The sequence below is a fragment of the Crocodylus porosus genome, unplaced genomic scaffold, assembly GCF_001723895.1.
Source record: "Crocodylus porosus isolate Cpor-Errol unplaced genomic scaffold, CroPor_comp1, whole genome shotgun sequence".
In the NCBI taxonomy this organism is placed as follows: domain Eukaryota; kingdom Metazoa; phylum Chordata; order Crocodylia; family Crocodylidae; genus Crocodylus; species Crocodylus porosus.
Genome location: NW_017728918.1, coordinates 6,045,775 through 6,057,166, shown reverse-complemented (window position 1 = coordinate 6,057,166; position 11,392 = coordinate 6,045,775). Strand labels below are relative to the sequence as shown.

General features: G+C 47.9%; 2 long non-coding RNA genes across 2 annotated transcripts; both read right to left on the bottom strand.

The window, feature by feature from the left end:
• Nucleotides 1-3,656: 3,656 nt before the first annotated feature.
• Nucleotides 3,657-5,376, bottom strand: LOC109312173. Its single transcript, XR_002101709.1, has 2 exons — nucleotides 5,144-5,376; nucleotides 3,657-4,286 (listed from the first exon to the last, which is right to left on the bottom strand). It is a non-coding gene; the product is annotated as an uncharacterized LOC109312173 (long non-coding RNA).
• A 1,859-nt stretch (nucleotides 5,377-7,235) lies between these two features.
• LOC109312172 lies at nucleotides 7,236-9,230 on the bottom strand. The gene is made up of 4 exons (XR_002101708.1): nucleotides 9,207-9,230; nucleotides 8,973-9,069; nucleotides 8,322-8,412; nucleotides 7,236-7,446 (listed from the first exon to the last, which is right to left on the bottom strand). It is a non-coding gene; the product is annotated as an uncharacterized LOC109312172 (long non-coding RNA).
• Nucleotides 9,231-11,392: the final 2,162 nt, after the last annotated feature.

The following is an 11,392-nucleotide window of genomic DNA, read 5'->3' as shown; positions in this document are numbered from 1 at the left end:
TTTCTGAAGGTGTCCTTCATCCCTTTGCCCAGATTGTTGATGAAGGCATTGAAGAAAACTGGTCCCAGAACCGATCCCCGGGGCACTCCACTCAATACCGCCTTACCAACTAAACACTGAGCCATTGATTACTGCCCTTTTGAGCACGATGATCCAACCAGTTTTCTATCCACCTTACAGTCCATTCATCCAACCTATATTCCTTAGCTTGCTTGTGAGACTGTTGTGGGAGGCGGTATCAAAAGTCCTGGATGTAGCTCCCTGGACTGAGGGTACAGGCCGGCTGACCTGACAATGAGGAGCCAGATGTTTCTGTCTGGAATTGAAGTCTTAGCACATGGACAGCTGCTGCTCAGCCCTCTCAAACTGATAGCATGCCCAAATCCTTCCCATCACACTCTCCCATTAGGCCGTCTCGTCGCCTAAAACTACTCTACCAGATGTCAAGACCTTTTGTTATCCTGGCTTCCTTTTCAGTCTTCCTGCTTGGCCCCCTCAAGCAGGTGTCCTGGTATATCCATTTCTAGAAACGGGGGTCCGGATTCTGATCCCAACTACAATTCAGCCATACCTCTCACTCCACTGTTATAAGTGAAACCAGAATCCAGCCCCCAAAAAAGATGATTGCCACTAACGAATCTCCTCTGGTGACAGTGGAAGCACCCCGGAGGTTACTATTGCCTACCATGCCCGTCAGGACCACGGTACCTTTTGAAATCAAACACGGAGGGAAGGGAGAAGCAATAAGGTTGACTTAGACTGCGAGAAGCAGGGATTCTGTGGGTGACATCTTTTATTGGACCAACTTGGATCAATTAAAGGTCTCACCAACAGCATTTTTGTCTTTCAGGTATTTCCTGGACCATCACGGCAACAACATCACTTCAATTTAAGTGACTGCGTTAGTCTGGCAACACCCCAAATTAAATGATTTGGACCAAAGGGGTCCAGGTGGGAGACAATGCTCCATACATCCAATCAGAGAATTCCCTGATTTATGATCCCATGAGTAGAGAGGGTAAACCTGACACTAAACACATTAGAGAAGCCAGAAGGAGAGGAGAATCGCTGTGAGTGATGTCTCACAGGAGGGCAACAGTTCAGATGCAGTTCAAAAGTGCCTTCAGAAAGGTTTTTAATGGTATTGGGGCATGTCAAGCTACAGGTAGGTACCTAGTGGTTCTGCAAAGGTGCCTCCTTCCTGTTGAAATCAACGGGCATGAAAGCACCTAGGCACTTTTGAAAATCCCATCAGGGTGCCTCTTTTCATCCCAAATTACATAAATCTTTTTCATAGTCTAGTCCTAAATGAGTCGTGCTAAAGCTGAATCCACCAGCAAGGCACAAAAAAGTGCGGTGGCTAAGAATACAGGTAAGAGACTTGGATTATGACTGTTGCATACACACAGGAGAAGAGAAATGTTCACACTGGGAAAGGCCAGTAATTAGAGGGAGCATAGTCACAGACTTTTAATTTTGCTGGGGGGTAGGGAGGGGATATGTGGAGAGTTTTATGCATTTCAAGGTGACAACCCTCTTTCCGAGGTGCCCCTTGTAGGCGGCACCCATGAGAGGGAGGCCCATTTTGTGCCTGGAAATTTGAGCTCCAGGCCAGAACTGATCCAACTTTTTTGCAGTATTTTTGGCCCAAAATTGTCCCATCCTGCAACCAGCTCCATGAGGATAGAGCCTGGCATTGATGTGTAGTGCTGTCGACCTCATAGGAGCTGCATGAAAGTATAGGCATTTACTTGCATGGATCCAACTGCAGGGCTGTGACCTACAAACCTTTTAACAGGACATAAAGTATGTGAGTGTGGTGCTGACAGACAATCTCTAAGGAAAATTAAGGGAACAATGAACTGATCTGAGACTATGACGTGGCTGAAACAAATTCATATTCCTGTACACAAGGTGTCTCAAAAATATATATACACATATGTGTACTGTTCTCTTGCTTGCTGCTGCAATGAGTCCCTATTTATCAATGGTGGACATCTGGAATACCTACAGTAGCGTAATTCTTGCTTTCTAAAGAAATAAGAATCAACCTTTCTTGATCAATACGTCTCTGTATCCCTGACGGCTGAAGTGAGTATGCATTTTTGAAACACTCTGCATGAGAGGGAAATCCATCCCATCTGGAGTCCATGGAGGGTTTGCTGTTGATACAGTGGGGCCAGGAGTTCCCTGTCTAAGGATGACATTTTCCTGGCTGTGAGTAGATCCTGAGCAACTAGGTTTGCTTTCTCGTTCAACTGTAGTATTCCTGCTTTTACAAATCTGTTGGCTGCCTCCGACAGAAGGGTATTATCTCAATGGAGAAGGGAAACCAGGAAGAGAACAGCAAAGAGGAGATAAAAGATCCTCATGCCTGGAGATCAGCTGAGGTCTCAGTGAAACTGGTGGCAAAAGAAGCAAAAAATAGGCTGGAAGTGAAGTTTTTTAAAGGACAAATGGGAAAAACCAGTTTTTTTATACAGAGATATGTAAGGTCAGAACTCTACAGCACTGGCATAATTGCTCTTTGCTCTTACTTTGGTTCAGTGCATGGTAACAAATGTAGTCTTTTGTTCAAGAGAAAGGGACTACCAGACTGAAACTTGGCTTTCCTGCTGAAGAGAACGAAGTGTGAATAAAAGTCACACATTTTTTCTCCAAAATCCCTTTGTTTGACATAAAAAAACAGATGATTCTTGTGGTAGAACAGCACATGGTGTCATAGAAAATTAATAATGAAAGTCATACTTAAGGGGGGAAAAAAGGGGCAAAGATGGCTAGGCAGTGGTTTGGTAGCTCATGAGATCTGGGCACCATGGTATGTGAAATTTGTCACTTATGATCTAGCAGGTCATCATAATAGGGAGTCCTGATCTAGAAACAGTTGCAGTGGCATAAACAGGAAATCTCGTGGTGTGTACAAATGCCAAGTAGTGCTAATAAAAGCCTTTCCGATGGGTGTGGAGTAAGGAACAGTTTTCTCATCCCATGAGATTTTTTGCCATGTTGAAGTTTTTTCTGCCTGAATTTGGGGTGGCAAATATCAGTGACTAAAAACCTGTCAAAATAAACCAGACCAGACTAGGAACCCTTTTGTTTAGACAACTGCAAGATGTTACATTTACACTTTAATCTTTTTTCTTTCTTTCTTTCTTTTTAATTCTACATTTAAAAAAATCTATAAACTCCCTTCTGTTTGTAAATGAGCAGTAGGTTCAACCTGAACCACGGCACTTGATCCTTCAAAAATGGGGGAGCGTTCCCTGCCATTGCAATCTTCTTGGGTTACTCGAGCAGGGCGTGCTGAGTCCTGCTCTTTCTTTTCTGTGCACTGATACAGCAGAAGCTCTGCCTGCAGCCTGGCACACCCCAGAAAGGACTGGGAGAAGCTATCTTCTGAATGGTAGACGGTCAAATCTGTGAGACCACCACTGTGAGAGTGGGATGGAGACTTGGCTGTTGCAACTGTGATTAGTGTGATAAAGCTTTGATTTTCCAGGGAGAGGGTGCTGTTTCTTGGGTGATCTAGTAGCCAGCACCCATAGAGGAGTCCCACCACACACACGTGTTGCTTGCACACCTGCCCCTGATCTGCTGTGGGACTGTGAGCAAGTTGCTCAGGGGAGGAAGGAGGAAATAGAAAAAGACCATGACTCCTCTGTTGAGCTCCACATTTATTGCTTTCCACACAGGAAGATAAGAAGCATGGACACTGCACAGAATAACCTGAGGCTAACGGCTACAAGGCTTTCCCTACCCCTGAGGTCACACACTTGTAATCTAGTGACAGTATATGGGGGGAAATCAGAACAAACATGTGCACACACACACATACACACACGTGTCATGGTGGCTCCATGCCTTGGCCCCCGGGGAGGTTCCAAGCCAAGGGAAGACCATTGTAACTCTGATTTTGTTCCTCAGGCCAGGATGGGCAGCTTGGATATGGGGTTGATGGGCTCTCAGCTGACACCTGGCAGTGAAGAGCCAAGAGAACAAGCACAGAAAGGCACAACATCTCCTTTAGAAAACACACAGATCTACCGCACGCAATTCAAAACACACAAAGTTGCCGCCTCGCATGAGCGGGGAACAGAAGAGACCGTTGCTGAAGGATCAGGCACCTCCTTGCAATTCTCCGGTTTCCTTGCGCACTGGGTACTTTTTGCAGCATAGGATTACGGGGATAAAACAGTCCCCAATCCTGACTTCACCCGAAAGGCAGATTCCCATCCGGCACTGACCCCCTGCAGTTCTACAGACGTGTTTGGATCCCTGGGCATTGCCTGCAAGAGGAAAAGGTGCACCGATAGGCAAACACAGGCAGAACCTATGGTGATGCCTGCCTGGAGACATCAGGGATCTTGCCTTGAGCAAGGGGCTGGACTAGGTGACCTTGTGAGGTCCCTTTCAGCCCTACTTTGCCATGATCTTGTGTCAGCCTCTGTGAGTGTGTACAGAGACACAGCTACAAAGAAAGCAACTCACAAGCAGAGGAGAGTAAGCTGAACCTCCTAACCAGCATCTTCAGAGGCTCTCAGTCACTGAAGAACCAGCTCAAAGCTCCCCAGCCCATAGCAGCATGTGATAACACTTAGCCCATAGATAGCTCTTTCCATCAGTGGATTGGAAGTTTTTTTACAGAGGAGGTCACTATCCTCACCCCAATCCACAGATGGGGACATGGAGGCACAGGGCAGTGAGATGACTGGCCCAAGGTCACCCCACAGGTCAGTGGTAGAGCTGGGGATACAACCCAGCTATCCTGGGTCCCAGGTTGGTGCTCTACCCACTAGACAACACTGTCTCTTTTGCAGCACCACTCTGCTTACTGGTGTCCCCCAGGGCGTTTCCCATGCACATCTCTTTGCTGCCACCTCTAAATGGCATAACCTTCCCAACCAACTTTGCCACCTCCTCCTCTCTGCCCTTTCTAAAACCTTCTAAGAGCGTTCCTCCTCCCCCTCCCCTATGCCCAGGAGAAACGTGTTCCAATAGCTCATCAGCTAACCCAGCTCCTGGATACTCCTGCTCTTAGTGACATGTCTTCCTGGCACCTCCTTAGCCTTACACATGGGTGCTCCAAACTGGTATCATATCCAGTGCATTATCAGTCTCAAAGCCTAGGTTTTCTTTGCCTTACCTGGAACAGCCAGGAGTATAAGGAAGGCAGCAAACCAAAGCATCCTCTTTCCTGCCATGGAGAAGAGCAAAGCCTGAGTGTGGGGTTTCCAAAGAGGCAAAGAGCCTCTGTATCTATGTGGATGTTTGCTTGAATCCTGGATACAGAGAGGGAGTAGGCATGAATTCATCACACTCCTGTTTCCTGTGTACTGATCACAGCTAAATGCTTCGCATCAGGTCGTTCTGACCTAGTGGTGTTACCCAGACAATATAAACTGACTCCATGTTTGCTGATCATTGGCTTTCTCATTTCCTTCTCATGGCAGTTGATGATCTCAGCTGTGAAACTGCACAATGCCTCAGCGGCCAGGCACGTGGAAGCAATTTTCTGCCACGGTTGCCGGAGAGTAGTAGATGTGCTGGGAGGTGTGGCTAGGATTTAGAAAGACCTCAACGAATTGGAAGAAAACTCACAAAGTTCAATAAGGACATGTGCCAAATCCTGCACTTAGGATGGAACAATCCCATGCACCGGCGTTGGCTGGGGCCTGACTGGCTGGGCAGCAGCTAGGCACCAAAGGACCTGGGGGTGACAGTGGGCAATAAACTGGATATGCGCCAGCAGTACACCCTTGCTGTCAAGAAGGCCGATGGCATCCTGGGCTGCACTGGTAGGATCTGGTTACCAGCAGTTAGAGGGGAAGTGATTCTTCCCCTCTATTCAGCAATGGTGAGGCCACATCTGGAGTTACGTTTTAGGCCCCTCACTACAGAAAGGATGTGGACAATTAGGAGAGAGTCCAGCACAGGAAATGGTGAAGGGGCTGGAGGGCATGACTTGTGAGGAGAGGCTGAGGGAACTGGGCTTATTTAGTTGAGAGAAGAGAAGACCGAGGCGGGATTTGATAGCAGCCTTCAGCCCCCTGCGGGGGGGTCGCAAAGAGGGTGGAGCTGGGCTGGTCTCAGTGGCGACAGATGACAGGACAAGGAGCAATGGGCTCAAGCTGCAGCAAGGGAAGTTCAGGTTGGATATTAGGAAAAACTTTCTCATGAGGAGGGTGGTAAAACACTAGAACAGGTTACCCAGAGAAGTTGTGGAGTCTCCATCGTTGGAGGTTTTTAAGCCCCGGGTAGACAAAGCCTTGGTTAGGGTGCTGTAGTTGGGGACTGTTTGGCTGGGATGATTTAGTCAGGGCTGGCCCTGCTTTGAGCAGGGGGTTGGACTAGGTGTGACCTCCTGAGGTCCCTTCAGCCCCCATTTTCTATGATGCTATGTCTACTTTCCTGTAACCACTCAGACATGTTGCCACTTCCTTGCTTAGCTGGGACACAGCCACCTTCCTCATAGACCAGCATAAAGCAAAGCACCTCAGTGTCTATCACGCCGCAAGCCACTAGCACCGTTCTGTGTGCACATCCCGTAGCGGCGGGGGCAAGATGTGGTAATGGTCTAGATTTTCCCAGAGTGCATTGGTGCAAACACAGGCCACAAGGTGGCTGCAGAAGCACAAACTGGGTTGTCACGTGGCAAAGACTTTTTTGGGAGCACAAGTCAGCCGCTTTTGCTGTAATTGGATCAGATGAGAATGGATCAATTAACTCATTTGTGCCTGGCCATACTTGTATTAGTTACAAGGCTGAGCCAGTGTGGTGAGTGACAAATGCTGCTCCAGTGGTCATGGTTTTTGTCTGGAGACATGAGAGACCTGGGCTCAGGGCCCTGGGCTGGGAAAGACTCCCTGCAGGACTTTTGGAAAATCATTTAGCTTCCCTGTGCTCCAGTTTTTCCTGTGTACAATAGGGATTAAACCACTTTGCTACCTCCCGTGGAAGTGGACGGTAGAGAATGGGCCTAAGTAAGTACACAAGAGAAGAGGTTACATGAAACTCAGGGCCTGATTTTCATTTTCTCTTGACTCCACTCTTCCTGTGAAGAGGGATCTTATCTTTCCACCCACAAAAAGGCCCTTTTATGAGACCAGAATGAGGTCTGTGCTCTCAAGGGAGAAGAATTAAAGAGAAACTTGCACACCAGGGTAACAATGCAACCCTTTTATTACGAAGGAAATATAATTTACCAACAATTTGCTTTTAATTAAAAAATGGCATGGATTTCTGTGGCCACTATGCATCTGGCAACGGGTTGCCTCCAGGACAGCCTGCTTGCCTGTATCCCCTCTTATTCCTCATCGCGGCAGCAGACCATGGTCTGACGGTAGCAAGTCCCAATCTGCTCCTCACCCGCCTCACAGTCGTCATATCGGCACGTGCCACCTTTCTGGAGGCAGTGGTTGACATACCGGGTCGCACGCTGGCCGTTGGCTGCACAAAGGAGAGAAGCGAGTGAGCAAATGCAGGATCACTGTGACACCACTGCCAGACCCGGGCAAGGGACAAGAGTCAGCGGGTGATGGGGAATGACAAAAGCATATGTTTTAGAACAAATGGAGAGAAAAGGAGAGGTTACCAGCTCAATGCATCGCCCATTTGAACTCTTCCCACTGCCCTCATGTGGCTTTGGAGCTGGCCATAAGTGAAATTACTTCATACAAAAATCTGGCTTTCTAATTTTAAAAGGCAGATTATTTCAGATCCTAAATTAGCATCAGACTATACAGGGAGACTTATACTAGAGGTATATGGTAACCGTGGAGGTTAACGTCAGCAGGAGTAGCCACAGCTGAAGGTTCATTATGTGCCTAAATGTTTGGCTGGTCTGGGGCCCAAGTCTGGAATATATTCAAGGACAAGCCCAGACTTGTGCTTGGATAAACTCATTTCTTTCCTTCCCTTCGCATCCCTTTCCCTTCCCTTCCCTTTCTCTTCCCTTCCCTCCCCTCCCCTCCTTCCTTCCCTTGTTCTCCAAAGGCTTTGCGGGGGAAACATGAAGATGGGTTGAAACCACAAAACATGAGCAACCTTGATTCAGAACCAGACAGAGCACTAAATGAACTCCTGGCCTCATTCGGCTTCAACAGAAGCTTTGTCATTGACTCCACTGGGACAAGGACTGTCCCCCAGCATTTTCTCTGTGAGTGTCTGTTGTCATCTCAAATACAAAGTGAAGATGAGGGTGACTGGCCTCCTGAGAAAGTTGACCTCCTTTCCCTGCCCACTACAGACACACATACACCCCCTTAAAATATCTGGGAAACAAGACAGCTGAGTTTGTCCTGGCTGTTAGGATCACGTCTTACCAGTAGTGGCCAGGAAGATCCCAAAGAGAAGAGCCAGAAGAAGGTGGAAGAACTTCATCATTTCCAGTTCAACTGGGTTCACAGAGTATGACTGGAGAGAGGAGACACAAAGACCAAACCGTTACTCAGATGCCATCATGGCAGGTGCAGTAGAAAACATGGCCTGGAGGGGGTGTGCGGGGACAGACAGACACACAAAAAGAAGTCTATTAGGAGATCCTATGGGTCTGGTAAGCCATAAGCTCCTCAAATACACCCATTTGGCTACTAAAGTGATGTTCCAGATAACATTCAATGGTGGCCATCATCTAATATCTTTATGGAGTCCCCTTTTTTTATGAACCTGAACACCTCCCCATCTCCATGCTACAGAGCCACCATGGCTCTCACAGGCCAAGCCTGAGCACTTCCTAGGTCTTACTGCAATGTATCCCCATCCGCTTGCCTTCAGCCTGCCCTACTCTTTGTCACCAAGCTCCATCGTAAAAGCAGTTTGGTATTTTTTGCCTTCCCTTACTGGCCCCATCATAAAGGAAGGGTCTATTGTAATCTCCCGGGGTCAGATATGCCTAGCATATATATGGATGCTGTAAAATAGTATTGAGAGAGGAACCTGATCAAAAGGATTTAAGTGAATTGAGCCTGAATTACCTGGCGCTTACAGCAAAATCCCCTTAAAGGCAGCTTTAAATCAGTAGTTAGCGACAGACTGTCTCCTAGTTGAAGATCAGCTGTTACCTCTGAATCACTGTAGGGAAGAGATACAAAACAGACTGATCCAGGGCAACTCAACACAGGAGGGCAAATTGCCCCGGGATTTATATTTTCCTTCCAAAATGCACGGGGATCAGGGCAGAGGACATTGGTCCTGTGAGCTCCATTTACCTGCTGCTTCCTGCCCAGGACCGCGCCGAGGAGTGGCAGACCGTGCCAACCTCGCATCTAGAATCTCATTGTGACAGAGAAGAATGCGTTCCTTTCCGGATTGGCTGAAGCAAGTCACATGACAAGCCCACCCACCCATTGCTCTGCATCACCAAATTCTGGAGCGCTAATGACCAATCAGATTGCATGTTGCAGTGGGCTGGGTACAACTGAATTCTGGGCTATTCCTCTGTGCCAGAAGCTGCATGGCTGCCAGTTTTGGTGCATATGCAGTATTTAATTCTGTCCCGGGGCAGTGGGGGTGCGCAAGCACCCAAACAGCTATTGAGTCGTGCAGGGGGCTGCACGCTCGCCGAGCAGGTACGGGCATCCGCTGTGTACTTGCATGGGCTCTCGAACTGTAGCCAAGAAGAAGCCCATGACTAATGGGACACCAGAAGAGGATTGTGTCTATGTTTTAGCCCAATAGCCAGCCAGTTAGAGTGCTTCAGAAATGAGACTCAGGTCACCCAAAGGAGGTTTGAAACCACATCTCTTCGACTTCCGAACACAGTGCTCTGACCACCTGGCTATAGGTCAGGCATTATGCAAGCTCTTTTCCTGCATCCCCTTTGAAGCTGGCCCCGTGGGCAGCAAAGGAGCAGGGATATGTGGATAATGCAGGATATGTGGATGCAGGAAGCAAGCAAACTAGAGGCGCAAGGCTTAAGGAGATGGCTGCTCCTTGGGAATGGCCTGAACCTTTAGCTCCCACCTGAGCAAAGCTTCCCTCCTGCTCTCCAGCCAGGTTGTCCAGTGAATATTAAACACAAGGTGCAGTGGCTCAACATGAAGCACTTCACAGCACGGACTAGTCCTTGTGGAACGGCAAACGAGTTATCTTGGATGGCAACAGTTTTCTTTACCTGGGGATCACTGGTTATAATGGAATAAAAGCACATAGTAAAAAAAACCCAGGAAGCCTGCAGCTCCACCCACAAGGTTTTAAAACATGACAACTGAGGTTGGCTTCCTTCATTTTTGGACACATACTTGGAGACAACTCAAAAGGAACCTGGGTTTTGGACAGTGAACATACTACACCTTCTGAATGGCAGGCCCCTAAGAAATGGAAGGTAGCAGGTAGGTCCTGTTGTCCCAGAGGGACCCTGCTGCTTGGCCATGTCATCACTTTGTCAACTGTAAAATACAATGGCATTTTATCTTCAGATTCAGTGAACAGCCCTTGGCATCCTCTTTGCAGGACATCGGGTGCCTGTATTGACAACTTGCACTGAGTAAGTGACGAGGAAGAAGAGCAAGCACAGGTTAAAGCCCACTAGGATTTATGAGCTTGTGCATAAGGTGACAGCACCTGGAGTCATATGATTAAGTCAGAGTCTCACCTGTCATTTAAAGAAAGAAGTTGTCTGCCACCTGGCTTAAAACTGGATCTGGCTTGCAACCAATGTACATCAGAGCATAGGACTGGCAGAGGCCTTGCAGGCTGTTGCACACAGTCCCCTGTGTTACGGGGCATCTGTAAAGGGCCCAAAAGACTGTCTGGCCCCTCATACACTACAGCCCTATGAAACATGAATCAACAGCCCTTGGACATATGAACAGGTCTCAGTGGGGTGTTAACTCCAAAACACGTTGCTCTGGGTGGACTTGATAAGCCCAGCCCAGCCAAAGATCTGTGGGCAAACGGCAAAGCTAGAAGTTGGGCCCCAGCACCCTGTTGCTGGGAAATGCAGTGGGGGAAGAGTCCTTTATTACCCTCCCTGTCTCTTTGGGCCGAATGTGAACTCCAGGCTGCTGCTCTGCACTTTTTTGGGAGGGTAAAGGAACCAGTTCAACATGAGTGGTCTTAATAAAAGAGGCCTCTGAGCGCCTTAATCTGCCCCCAGAGAAGATGTAAACTCATGAATGGAGTAGACTTAACTCCATGTCAGATAAACTGCAACACAGCCTGTGATTATTTAATACACTGCAATGACCGCAGGGATATAAAAGCAATCTTTCATCTCAACAAAGCCTGACAGTCCAGATAGCCCAGCTGGCTTTCGCTGTTAGGTCTCATCCATGCTAGGAAACTTCTGCTGGTAGAGCGCTACTCTGGAATAGCGGTATGCCTAGGGAGGCAGTTTATACCAACTCTAATTTCAGTTTGCTAGCGTAGCCTATACCAGTTCCATGAGCAAAGC